Source organism: Heliangelus exortis, chromosome 15 (genome assembly GCF_036169615.1).
Source record: "Heliangelus exortis chromosome 15, bHelExo1.hap1, whole genome shotgun sequence".
Classification (NCBI taxonomy): domain Eukaryota; kingdom Metazoa; phylum Chordata; class Aves; order Apodiformes; family Trochilidae; genus Heliangelus; species Heliangelus exortis.
Window position 1 is genome coordinate 9,906,511 of NC_092436.1, and position 14,362 is coordinate 9,920,872.

Here is a 14,362-nt window from a genome sequence, read left to right on the forward strand (position 1 = left end):
TTTGATGTCTCTGTGGACAGAGCGCTTGCAGCCAGGACTCCAAGGTTTCCTGCAAATGTACCAAGTGCCTGAGGATGTCAAACCATGGATGCCCATCACTGTTGGTTAAGTGCAGTCACTGCTGGGTCACTACTGTGGCTTCATCACCCATGCCCAGCACGGTGGCTCAGAGGGGGCTCCTTAGGAGATAATTTACAATTTTTCAATAAATTGAGCTGCTTGAGGCCTCAAAAGGATTTATGATCCACTTCCAAGTTACTGTGGGATCACATCTGTGTTTGTTTCTGTTAAGAGTCATTACTTCAGGACCACAGTGCCTTCTGGTCCTATGCAGCAGAATTAACAACATGAGAAGAGGGCATCATCAGGCCTTATCTTGAGAGGAAGGACTCAAGCAGGCTTCCATTTTTATGGTGCAGGCACAAGCCACTGGTTCCTTGGGGCCTCAGTGCCTGTGGCTGGGGACACTGCTTTGCTTTGTGACAGACATCCTGTTCTGGGGCCACAGAGACCAAGGGACCACATCTTACCACATTAAAGCTTTGGAGCTTTCATCCCGTTTCCCCTCAATTATTGAATGATCAAATTCAGCTTTTTTGCTACAAGGGAGCTGGCAGTGTCTCTCAGCATCCTCTGCCAGTATGAAGCACAACATCACAAGTGAGAGAATGTGAGAAACATCAGCTGACATGAGATGGGGAATCTCCTTCAGCTCAGACCATGATGTCAGGGCTTTTTGCTTATCTATTTTTTGAGGCAGTGGAACTGTTCTCTCCTGGGGAGTGTGCCTGCTTTCTCCAGTGAGAAGAAAGTCAGAGAAACACAGTAAATGGGAAGCCTCAAGCTGTTGACATGTGAAGGAAAATGGAAGTGATTAACCCAGTGATTAATAGGGCACTGTAGCTGTCTGCAAACACAAGAAGGGTGTACACACCAACAAGAAAAGGAAAGCAATTAGGAGAACATTAGGGGTATAGTTAAGAGACACAGAATGACTAATTGAAGGAAAGTGTAATCTGAATGTCAGGAAATAATTCCTAACTGTGTGCTGCACAGAGCTGTGGAACAAGCTCATATGAAGAATGGAAATGTGATTTCCTGAGCTTTCCAAACCTGGATCAAACACTCAGGGTCCAAATCCACCACTGACCTGGCAATAGACCAGCTCCTCCTCTGGTCATGTCACCATTGTTTGAAAGCAAAAATCATGTTATTGTGTCTAGAACACAGTTAAATTTCTACTCAGCCTTTGCCACGGAAATCTGCAGTTTCTTGAAACCCCTGGTTAGACACAGACCTTGGTTCCATAAAACAGCAACTGAAAGATCTCAAAAACTGACTGAGTGCATTTGCCTTGAGCCTTTTCTTCTCTTGAAGTTGACCAAAAACAACTTCAAAACATTGTATTTATCTTTATTGTCCAGCCTGGAAAGCAAATTCATTTTCTCTTTCATTAACTCACTTGATCAGTGTCATCTTCATCTCTTCAGTTGCCTCCCTAGGAAGCTACTGCCTGTCTGGGGAGGAAGATTTGGTGTTTTTCAGCTCTGACACTGCAATGCCCTCTGGAGCTGACCTCCACTTGCCATTCCTTTCCCAATGTCCCTGTTGTTCTGGCAGTACTGCCTGCAGCCCCAGCGAGCAGTGTGCCATAGGAGCAGGGGGGAGATGGTCTCCTGACAAAACTCATTATTGTGAAATCGCAGGCTCTGAGGGAAGACAGTGACATAATTGGTAATAAACAAAAGCAGCCCAGCACGTGGAGTTCCTGTTGATCTTGAGTTTTCTCCAGTGTCGTGAGGTCTGAACTTTAGCAGCAAAGAGGGCCACAGCTCTCAGGAAAGCAGTTCGAGGAGAATGATCACCCCTGCCTGGCTCTGTACCCATGGCTGGGTGAAGGGGTGGTGGGAGAACCACTTAGAGCTGGTTGGTAAAGGCTGGAAAGCATTCATCCGTTTCCTTCCCATATGGGTCAAAAGGGATGAAGTCAGGGGAAAAAAACACACCAAACCAAAACAAAAAATGAGGAAACTTAATGATGCTTGTGGTACCTGAATGCTTGATATCGAGAGATAAAAAACACCCATTAGATCTTCCTTTTCTTTCCCTGACAAGCACAGGACTGCTCTGCAAATCTTGGCTGGTTTCTAAAGCTTTCTAGTAGTTTGCACTGATATCCTTTTGAGGCACTGCTCCTCGCAGACCAACTGGCAGGAGACTTCTCCAAAAATTCAGCCCATTCTGGTCCTTGCTTTTTTTTGCCATACAACCAACGCACCATGCATCACAATTTCTGAAAAATTTCTTGTATTGTTTTGAAATCTTGGGGCAGGAAGGAGAAGATGGACTGTGCCTGAATAGAAGCCTGTGCCCCAGGCTGCCCAGGGGATGTTTAAATTCCTATGACAACTTTGGAGCAGTGGTAAAGACTGCTTGAGAAATGCCTGAAAGGCACATATGAGGTGTCACTGTTTGTAGGACTGGTTCACAAAGCACCAAGAATTTCCCAGTGCTGCTGAAGTGGGGAGGTAAATCAGCAGAGGCAAGAGAGGCTCTTTTTGGAAAGAAAGTGTAGAGAGTGTGTGTGAGCACAGGCACACATAGGGTGCTTTGACAGTTGCTTGGGAGTAGTTCCCACCACACTCTGGTGAACTTTGCTCTGTTAACCACATGTCACAGAAAGAGGCAATTAGTGTTACTTAACATTTGGCTGTTTTTCCCAGATTAGATGTTGTTGACCCTTTTGGTAGCTGCCTAGCATCTTTGGAAAGGCTAAAGGTTTCCTATCAGCCAGGGCAAAACTAGAAAAAGATCCCTAACCCAATGGTGGATATGGATCTTCTGACCTTCAGCTCTACTTCCTTCAAAATGCTTTTCATTACTTACACTTTTAATGCAGAGTAACTTTCTTATAATCTCAGAGTTTAAATTAGTTGTTTCTCATGCCACTGATTTATGGTATAACATTGAAAAATTCAGATGAAGTTTTGAGGGGAAAAGGCATAACTTGAGGATATAAAGGAGTCACAAGAATCATATGTTACAAACAAGAAAAGTTACACCGATGGAGCAAGTGACCTTAAATGAGATTAGAAGGATGGGACAATGACATTTTTGCATGCTAGTAGGGCAGCTACAAAGACTTTAGATGAAAGTAATTAGCATTGGTACCAAACACAGCATTTATGAAAGGAGAGAAAAAGCTCTGGCCTTTCCACAGATCCTTTTTTCCTTCTAAATCCCAAGTAAATTAAAAATGTGTTGTGTTAAGGAATCAGCCATGTGGAGGCTGCACAGGGCTACATTAGATGCTGCTCACTCAGCAACACCAAGCACACAACACTTCATATCTTTGCTACCAGCTTCTCTGAGAAACGTTTCTGTGTTTCTTGGATCACTCATTCAAAAAACGAGCCTCTGCCTGTGGCCTGCTGCTGGTGATGTCTGTTCAATATCTTGTGGTCTGGATGCTAAAAATGTTCTTGGCACTCAAGACCAGTGCTCAGCACTTCACCCACCTCTGCCTGTGCCTCTGTGCTATGTCACCCCACATCTGGGTATGGTTTATCACTACAGTAGGTGAGGGATATGCTGAGCTCACCAAAGAGCTGAGCCCTTAGTAAGTGACAGATTGTTATGCTTAGGTGGCCTTGAACTTTCTGGACTCTTGAAATCTGTAGAGTGTCCCATCTTGATAGCCAAGAATAAACCTAAAGCCCTTCACAAACACACTTGCAGAGCAGAGCAAACAGTGCTCCAGCAGGAAGCAGGTTATCTGCCCAGATGATCTTTCAACAGGATCTTCTGCCTAAACCAGTCACCTCTTCAGGCTTCCCCCTTGGAGCAGCCATGGTGAGTTGGCCAAGGGTAGTCTGCTTATCACAGAAATGGTGCTTCCAGCCTGGACTCCCAGGTGATGAATCATGGCCCACTCCTCCCTCTTGTCCTAAATTCAGCTAGTAGGGAGGTAAAATTGGGTCTGTTGATTCATTAGCTTAGGGGAAACTGGAGACAAGGGCTGTGCTCCATGCAGCAGTTACATGGAGGATGAAAATAACCCTGACCATGGCCAATGCTGTGGGACAGTACTGGAGTGCCCCTCTCTGTGGTGTTTGTACACCAGTGACTCAGGACTTCTGTGGAGCTGTTGCTGCAGTTACCACCTGAACTGGAGCTTGGTATCAGCATTTGGTTGCAGCAAGAGAAGCTGTTCAGCAGAGGGACAGCCCAAGAGAGCTGCAGATGCAGCACAGAGCTGGTCTTTGCAAGGACGCATCTTTGGCCTCGCTTCAGAAATCCTGGTTTCCCATCTCTGAAACACTACAGTAATTTCAAATTCCTTCTTGCCTTCTTTGTCCCCCAGCCACAACTTTCCTGGTATTGTATCTGAGACTGGAAGCACTGTTCCTGGAAACGTCTCACTGGAGTCATCGAGGGAGTGATTTTCAAGTCTCATGTGGGCACCAGTACCAGAGAAACTGCTGGCTCGACTATCTGTCCATAACTGTGGGTATCTGTTCAAAACTCACATGGCCCTGTCATGAGAAGAAAAATAGAAAAGAAAAATAGATGCTAAATTTGCAATCTACTACTTTTGCCCTCAAATGCTTTTACGTTTTAGTTCAATCTCTGTGTACCACACCCTCAGCAAGACAACAGTTATCTCTCTCACAGCTGAGACTCAGTACCACGTGTGCATCATCCTCAAGAAAACACAGAGAGGGGTCCTGAGGAGTCTCTTCCAGGGCAGCCCTGGGGCTGTGCAGTCATCAGCCACCAGCTCAGTGTGATGCCAGCCTTGGAGTGGGACCAGGCTCTGTCTGAACGTGCTGCAGCAGAACTACCCAGAGCATGGGTGTTTGTGCCAGCTGAGGGAGGACAGATGAGAGCTGACAGAGCAGAGTTTAGCAGAATAAACACCCCCCCATTTCTCAGCCTTGGGAACAAACCTAGGTTGGCAGCATGAATCTGTGCCAGCTCAGGGATCTGCAGTGTGAGGCTGTAGAATCTTAAAACTGGATGAGCATCCTAAAACTACATTTAGCTCTTGAGTCTGTGGTCTCATGTTACCAAATCTTAGCCATGTCTATAGGTTACCCATGGGCTCTCACTGATCTCTCTGACAGTGTCCTGTGAAGCAGTTGGTCACTGTGTCTCAGCTCAGCTGTGACTTCATGACAAAGTGGCAGCAAGGGCAGTTTTGGGTATCCCTGTTCCTGGCTCCTACAGCTCATAGAGACAAGGGTCAAAAGTTCAGATGGGCTACAGGTGGCTGCTGAACTCCTGAGTGTTTCAGCATTCCTGACCTCGCAATGAAATTTAGGTTAAGATTGCAGCCCATGTTGAGCTACGGTCTGTTCCTCAGTTTTCATATCTCTTGGGAAGAACTACACAAACCTTTTGCTGCTTTGCTTCTGTTCCTTCCTCTAAAAATGAATTAAAGTCACAGCAACCAACCTGCTTTACCAATACTGGATGCTGGCCAGAACTTGAATATGTGGCTGCTCTGTTATTTTCAGCTTGGAAACCCCTATCATTTTTTATCATGGCTCTCCAGCCAGCCAAACAGTCCATTTCAACAGCAAGATAAATGCAAATGTGAACTGGAAAAGGTCTGCCTAATCTTGTCATCATCTGTGAACTGTGTGGTGTGACTGGCTTGACATATGATACTTGTGCACAGTATTTTATCCAAAGTGTGGATTCCTGTGCTTCCAAATGCTGTTTATCAACTTCCTCAAGGGAGTCCCTTGTGAGTACAGGGACACACTCTGCTCTGAGCCACACCAGGGTATGTCTGAAATACTTCAGTTGTCTGTAGTAGCATAACCGGATTTTTATCAATGCAACTGAGACAAGATTCTGTCCGAGATGTTCTAATAAAAACAAGAGCCTGCCCTGGGAACAAAGAGCATGTGATAGGTTTTTTCCAGCTCACTCAGCACTGAAGAGCTGAAAACAAGATGGTGCTGCTTACAGGCCTGTGGAGGTGCTGACAATACTCATGCCTTTCACATTACAGCTGCAGAGCTACATGAGGCTCCCGATGTCTTCGGGGATGGAGGTTTTGCATGGAGCTGAACTTTGGTACTCGTGGACTCTGTAACTGTCTGATGAAATCACGGAGCAGGGCAGGAGGTCACTGAATAGAAGAAAAATGTGAATTTGTCATATGCAGTGACACGCATGGCACTGCCATCACTAAGTGCCTGCATGGTGACACGCTGCAGCTTCCTGCCTGCTATGGTCTTGGCAATACCAGTTAAATTTTCTTTTATGCACATTGTCCAAGAGTGGGCTACTTATGCAAAGGTGGTAAGGTGGTACATCAGGCTTACTCTGCTTTATGACAAATACATAATTTTTTGGCTACTCGTGTTCTGATAAAGTCCTCTGCCATGGCTTCCCCATATTTTGTAATCACATGAGTGGCCATAACCAATTAAAAAAAAAAGAATCTTTATCGATTCCACAGACACAAAACATGGGGCAGGAGCATGGCAATTTTTTTTCTGCCAGCAGCAGGTCTGAACGGTACAAAACCAAAGTGAGTGGAAATGCAGCACAGAGCTCACAGGTTACTCCTGTGATAACACAAGTTATCAATCAAGTATCTCCCTGATTCCTGGCAGATCTGAGCAGAGACCAAATAAAGGGCAGGGATATGAGTCCCCCTCTGACAAGCTGATGAGGTATTTCTTTGTTCCCTTTGAGAACAGATAGTTCTTCTCTGCAATGATCTGACATTCAAAATGAAGTTTGGAGATCTTACTCCTTCTGTTGTGTCCCCTCTGCTCATGTCTGTGATTTGGATGCAATCTCTGGCTCAGGAAGACCTTCAGCTGCTGATTGCCAGAACTGGGAGTGCCTCTCAGGCAGCACAATTCGTGCAAATTTTGTTCTGCTGCTTATTATCTCTCCCTGATCATCCCCACTTGGTCACAGCTGGAGGAAAAAATACTTCTCAAGCTGGACTTTTGCTCTGAGCAGTTCAGCTTTTCTTGTTTTCCTAAAAGGTGTTTGATTTCCCACAGGAGAAAATTTGCCTCTTAGGGAGACCATGCAGAGGCTGTTTGACAAGACAGAGCTTGCTTGGTTTTTTTTTTCTTCTGGGATAGGAAATATGTAGGGGACAGGGGGAGACCATTCAGCTGTGGGCTGGGGAAGCAGAGGGGACCTCAGGGGTGAAAGGTCCGTTTCTGAAAAGTGTGAGGAACTTCTCAAAGGTCTGATGGTTTGATGAACTATAACTATTTTATCAACTAATGCTGAGCTTCAGCAAACTTTCTCCAATGGCACACTTGTCCAGCCCTCTTGAATTCCTGCCCTGAGAACTGGCAAGTTTCATCTTAGAGATAGAGGGGGATCAGAAGACCACGAAGAAGCAGCAGGACTAACAGTTTCTTTGCAGAGGGCCTGTGACCCAGCCACCCTGGCACTGCTGAGTGCACACATGGTAGGAAGGACAAAAACCTCTGAGATTTGTTATCCAGTGTGTGAGCGATCAAGGATTCACTTCTGCTTGTGTCAGGCCTGCTCAGTGGGAATTATGTCCTCATATTATGGTGGCTTCCATCCCAGCAGAGATGCTGAGATCTTTCTCATTTACCATGTTGTCTTTGGCCCTTCCTTTGCCAGGCTGGCATGTATCTAGCTAGGAATGTGGTGGGAGACACTCTGGGAGTCCTCCTGTGCAATTACCTTGGGAGGGCTCCAGGTAAAGGGAAAGAAACTGAGCTCAGAGGGAAGCAAAATAATAATCCAGCATTGTAATGTATGAGCTCCAGGCATGACCTCTCTCCTGCTCTACATGTGTGTGGAAAGTTGGTGCTCAGCCTGTAGTATCTTGTGCTGTGGGAAGACTGTGGGGTCACAGTGGAATGGGACATCCCAAGGGGAAGTTCAGTAGATGCTGACTTCCTCCACAGCCTGCAATGTCCTAACCATCCCTGTCCTCTGTGACCACCCTGCCACCACCCACTGTTCCTCTTCTTCTTGGAAAGCAAGTACCTGGTTGTGGGTGCAGGGCAAGGCAGATGATGGCTTTATTGCTTGAAACTCTACACACTGCATCCTGCTTCACACAGTAAAAACTGGTTTGCTCCTTTCCAGAACTGCTTGATATGCTTTTAGGTTCACAGCAGTTCAGTCCCATCAGGTCAAAGGCAGCTGAGTGCTTACGTACAAAATTGTTTCATAGTGGGAACATGAGCAGAAATTGAAAGGGATGGACTGACAGCCAGTCAAGATCAATGCAGACTGTGCTGCCAGAGTGGAGAAAACTGCAAGGAGTGAATTAATGCCACATGGAAAGGAATGGATGGAGAGACTGGAAGGCTCATGAGCTGGGGGAAATGGTGCTACAGTGTGGTGAAGAGAGCATGGGACCACTTGGACTCCAGACCTCCAGTTTACAGGTGTGTTGCAATACTGGTGAGGCTGATCTTGTAGATAGTGGCTGATGTGGGAAAACTAGACTGGGGTGTGAATACAGACATTTCTGGTGTGGATAACCGTGTGATATGGTCATGAGTAGGAACCTGAGTCCATGTCTACCTATTGCATATGCTCAGTATTATTTAATGCCAACACACACATGTAATGTTCTGATTCTAAGCAGTGAGTTTCAGATCTAAACCAAAAACTTTGCCAAGCCAAATTTTATGTGCATGGTCATTCTCCTGTTAATGCCAAAAAACACTGGATACTGCCCAAGCCCTTTGGAGAGAAAACAAAACAAAACAAAACAAATATTTTTCTGTTTCATCACTGTGTTATTTGGTCTCTAGGACTTACACAAGTTTACACTTTTAAGACGTGAAAGAATGCCTTCCTGACATTTCCAAAGTACATTATTCCCTGTTGCACCAGAAATACAAGAGGTAACGTGGCAATGAAGAGTTCTAGTTCTGTTCCTAGCAGTGACACTGCTCTTAAGCAACCCACTCAGGACTGTTCTGCTGACCCAATTCTCCCACCTGGACAGTGTGTTGATAAGCCAGGGGACTCTGATGATGAATTCACTCTCTTCGAATGTTCCTCCATGGAACCAAATCGTTGCATGACAGATTCCTGAGCTGAGGAGGCTGTGCAAAAGCCTACAGTCTCATAAAACATGGCCAGCATCTCTGACGTCTGGCCAGATCCTGCTGTCCTGCTCTGACAGCAGCAAATGAAAAGCAATGCAAAGGCTCACACTGATTCCTGGCAGAGCACCTCACCCTGGGCACAGCAGTGCTTTTGCTCTTTTGCTGCTGGGACCGGGGCAGTGCTGAGCTGACAGGACTTTGCTGCCTGCAGCTTCAAAGCCTTCTGGCATTTCCTTTGAGTCATCTCGGGGAAGAAGCTGATAAGGCTGGGCCAAGACTCAGTGCCATGCTGGTGCCTTTCTGTGCGTGCCTGGGAGTGCAGATCTCGCCAGGGCTCTGTCACCAAGAGCCCACCTGAGCATGAGTCAGGGCTGGAGCCTCAGCTTTCATTTCTGCTCTGTACAAACATGCTTCTCTGCTCTTCTGGGGGAAAGCTCTGCAGAAATGTTGATGCCAATGGGAACCAGTTGAAGAACAGACCTCATACAGTGGACAGGGTATGGAGGATGTTCCAAGCCCAGTATCCCAAAGCTTTCCAAACTTTTTCAAGTCCCTCCACAATGCTGCATGCTTCAAGAGTAGGTCTGATGCACATTTCTGACTCCTGACAGTGTGGGAGCCCAAACATGCTCAGAACAAGCCCTGGAATCCTATCAGAAGAACCATACATGCCATACACGCAGGTTTGCCAGGATCCCAGGCACTGCACAGGCATCCTGCAGCAATTCAGCAGCAGCCAGGACCTATATCCACCAAAACCAAGCTGCAGTCATATCTGTGTATGTGAATAGAAACTTTCTTTCAGGGATAATTAACATTTGGAAATACATCCTAGTCTTGAAGTCAGTCTCAGATTTTTAACCCAAACACGGAGGAAACACCCTGGGCCATGAACACTGTTTGATTGCTTTGGTGTCTGGTTTTGGGAATGAATTTCTCACTCCCCATCTTGGGTTTGCCACATTGTCCTCTGACAGACACGTTTGTGCTGAGTTTATTGAGCATTCAGGATCAGCTAAGATTTATTGGGCTTTTCACAGACAACAGACCAAGAAGCAGTCTAACCCATCATTGCCTGTAATGTTTCCAAAACCCAAGATGCCCACAGGCTCTAACTGACCACCCACACAATAAAAAAAAAGTCAGAATAAGCTCAGCTGGGCTCTGCAGTGTTCTGAAGTTCTTTGCCAATGCAGTGAAGCTCTTTGAAAATTAAAAGGTTGCAATTTGCTCTCTTGTTTGGTTTTTTACCTCTCAAAATTAATCATCCCTTCCATGCTTTACTATGGATGGAGCTGTGCTTTTGCTTTTTAGTAACGGGTTGGTTAAAATTGAGATACAGGGAAGCTGGACGAGTGACAACTTCCAAGTGGCTCATGTAAAAGCTGGATGGGGTCATTTCCACCAGTCACTTCCAACTTTCTCTGTGATTCCCCGAAGTACTTCCAAGACAAACAAACCCCTGCTTGCTAAGGCTTTCCCAGTCCTCCCTCTGACAGGATAGTGGAGACAAATTCCCTGAAGCTGTTTGCTGCAGCTGCTGCCTAATGACTATCACCCTGCCTCTTTCTGACAGATTACTTCAAGATCCCAGGAAGCACTGCCTGTCTAATCCATTTGGCTTCTCTTTGGATGCCTGCAAGATAGGAAATGGAACAAAATAAATGTAAACCAAAGCAAAGCTCTATTTGCATTGCTGAGGAATACTGCTTTTCATGAGGAACTGTCAGATCACAGCTAAATTACAGCATTTTCTTTCTTCCTCAGTCTGGGAAACAAATTGACACAGCAGGACAGGCCTGTCCCAGCTGCAGGTCTGATGTGGGGCTGGGGCAGGCTGGAGCTTCCCTCCCATCAATGGGTGCTCTGGGCTGTGGGGCTGGGGCAGCCCACCACCTCCTCAGCAGTGGGACAAAACCTTCAAGGACACACAGAGAACATCTGGGAAATGGGAATTGGAGGCTCTGATCTGCTACCAGTTTCCTGCGTGTCCCTGAGCAACTCAGTTAACCTTTCCATATTTCATCCTCTCTTGGATTAGAAGAAGAGTATTCTGATCCTGTTCCTGTGCTTCTGAAGGCAGCAGTAAGGACAAGATCCTTCAGAGGAAGTTTGTATGCTTTGGGCTGCAGGGCTTTGAAGTTCTGTAGATAAACATCCATTCATTTTACATGGTGCCAAGCAGAGAGATAAGAGCTTTGCCTTTGCTATGGAGAGGTCACCACAAAACTATGTATCATTCTGAATTGTCCCAGTTCTCTTTATTTTTGGGTTGTGGTTTTTTTTGTTTTTTTGTTTTTTGTTTTTTGTTTTTTGGTTTTTTTTTTTCAGTGAGTGTCTCTGTTTACGTAAGCATGTACAAACTTTAAAGAAACTTCAGACAAAGCACCAGGCTGGGAAGCTTGCAGCAAAATCCCAAGATGAGGCTAATATTGTCAAGTCTCCTGGCCAAATGTACAGTACAAACCCTGGAGTTTTCTGCACGTTCAAACCATATCCAGAGTAGCTGAAATGTTCAAAATGTAGGAGACATAGAAACAGGCACTATAGGAGGGATGTTCTCCTACAACACCAGTGGAACATCCATTCTTCACAAGGAGAAGTTCATCTTGTATTCTCAGATGTCTCCACAAAGTAACAGAGAGAAAAAACCTGCAGAAGCTCCTTGGTTTTCTCAGTGGGTTCAGCATTAATAACCCTGTCACAGCTGCTGTCATCACCACTGAGCCCTGGTCTCACCTTTCCTTAGTCTGGAAGAGGAAAAGCAGATAGACCTTTATATAACCTTACGTGATGTATAAAGGCCCTTGATACCGAAGTGACACTTTGTTATAATTTGAATAGTTACAAAGTCTCATCTTGCTATTCTGATTTGTCTTCAATTGGGAAAAAAAATCCAGAAGGAACCTCTCAGCAAAATTCTTTGGAGACACTTGAAGAAGATGTCCAGGAGGCATTCATACAGCCAGACAAACTTTTACCTCCAGAGACAGCATGAAAACTTATTTCTTGTGCACTGCATACCTGAAGCAGAAGGAAACAATCTTGTTCCTCTGCTTTGTTGATAAAGATGTTTCCACCTCCTTTCCTATGGACTGTGGACAGAGATGGTCAGCACTCATAATCTGCATCTACATGTCAGGTTGAGTCTTGTGGTCATCAGGGATCAGGAATGCCCTTTAAATCTTGTCTTTGCATGGAAACCAAACCTATTCTTGCCATATGGAATAGGCCTTATCTGAGTGCTCCAGTTTTCACCTTTCTGTGGTTTATGTGGAAGTACCCATTTTTTATTGATTTACCTTCCAGACTATGAAATATTGCTCCTGGCCCTTAGAAAACCATTCAGTTTTGCTTTCCTTGCTGCAAACAAGAAGTGATATAATCCTCACCATAACTAATCTTTTTTCTTTTCTCTTAAGTGTTTTGTCTTCTTCAGGAGCAGGAGGGATATATCTGAAAGGTCTTCTCCTTGCACTTTGCCATCCACCACTGTCTCATTACCTGTAACCACAGAGCACCATTAGTATTTCCATGAGTTACTCCAAGTTATAACTTTGAAATGTCCCAAGAATTATAACGTAAGGAACAATTTCTCAGTACACTGCATAGCCACAGGCTCACTTCAGTGCTTGGAAAATGCAAAGTTTCCCTGGGTGCCGAATATACATTTCTTGTTGTTTTCTTGTTGAAACAGTTTTGAACTGTGGACCTCAATACCCTAAATAGTCAGATATTAAGAAAATTCACTACTAGGAGCACTGTTAGCCAATGTCCTAATAATTCCTCTCTTGCAGTGTGCTGCATCCTTTGAAGATGAAGTACAGCATGGAAGTCCAAAAAGATTAATTTCAGTTCCTCTGCCCTGAGGTGGTCAGGAGTTTCAAATCCAGCTCTGAATTATACTGAGTTTAGAGCCAAGTTGAGCACGCCTGTGATGTGGGGTTTCATGAATATCCCTGGAGACTAACTAGAAAGGAATATTTTTTACTGCATGTCAAGAAGCTGTAATGGGATCCAAGGTGGATAACATTTACAGAGGCAGAGAGAACACAGGGTTCATCTGTATGGAATACCAGGAACTTGAACTGTGGAACAGGCAAACAGAAGCTTGATTAGTTTATAATTTTAGATATTGACTGAGCACTAAGAAATTAGTCTAATTATTCAACAGCACTGGACTGTCAACATTGCAAAAATTCCTGCTAGTGGCACCTTGCTTCTTTCCTTTTATTCCACTTTTTCCTCTGCCTGACTCTGCTTTGGCTTCAAGCACTGAAGAAGAATCAGATCTAAGGTGAGATGAGGGCACCACAAAGGATCTGCTTGTTCCCAGCATGGAGACCCTGCTGCTGCTATAACTGCAACTTGGACAAGCCCAAACCCATGGGACTGCAGTTTGTTTGCATCATTTATGTGGTAGCCCTGCACAAAGTAGCCTTTTTTAGAGAAGTTTATGTCTGTCACAGCACGTTAGTGAGAGAAGCAAACACAATTTTTAGAACAAGTCATCAAACCCAACTGTGTTTTCATTCTGTGGCACCCAGGTTATGCACAGGCATGTGCACACCTCTCCAGCATGTCCCCAAACTGCCTCGTAAACACTGGTGTGTGATTTGTAAGCTCCCAAAGTTTCAGCTTGCACCTGTGCTATATGTGTCCTTCATGGTGACATTTGTCTTGAGGACACGGGGTCCCTGCTCTGGCTTGCTTCCTTTTAGGGACAGAGACAAATGATGGAGCCTGTGACAGTGGGAAGCAAAATAAATGAACCTTCAACCTGAGAGGAAGAAACTGCCCCTGAAAAAAATGAAAAGGTGCTTTTATCTGGGAATTGGGTGATCACAGCAGCTATTTAATTCCTTTCCTTTTTCTTTGTCTACTCCACTAACATGTTTTTAAGTTAATTACTCTATTCAATAGGCTGTTGACAGCATTGTCAGCAAGACTCTAGAAGGGACTGAGTAGAGAGTCTTTTGTCCATGCTAAGGCCAATTTTCCAAGTGCTTCCCTTCTCTCCTGCAGCACCACAGGGATAATATAGGATTTTCCCCTCCTGTTCTTCCAGCCAGGGCTCTCTCAAACACACTGTATGTCCACCCTTGATGCTCAGCTACCTTTTTTTCTTAGTAGGCTGAACTATTTATTTTTAATTACTATCTACATAATGAATGGCTAAGCAATGGGCTTGTCCCATTTAAGAACAAGGTCAGTGCTAAACAGCTATCATGTACTTTCTTGTTTGCTGAGTAATTATGTCTGTGGAAAGTAGA

The 14,362-nt window shown here is 45.0% G+C and overlaps 1 long non-coding RNA gene across 1 annotated transcript; it reads left to right on the top strand.

Moving 5' to 3' along the window:
- Nucleotides 1–3,144: 3,144 nt before the first annotated feature.
- LOC139803110 (uncharacterized) lies at nucleotides 3,145–11,370 on the top strand. The gene is made up of 3 exons (XR_011728883.1): nucleotides 3,145–3,852; nucleotides 4,364–8,417; nucleotides 8,790–11,370. It is a non-coding gene; the product is annotated as an uncharacterized lncRNA (long non-coding RNA).
- Nucleotides 11,371–14,362: the final 2,992 nt, after the last annotated feature.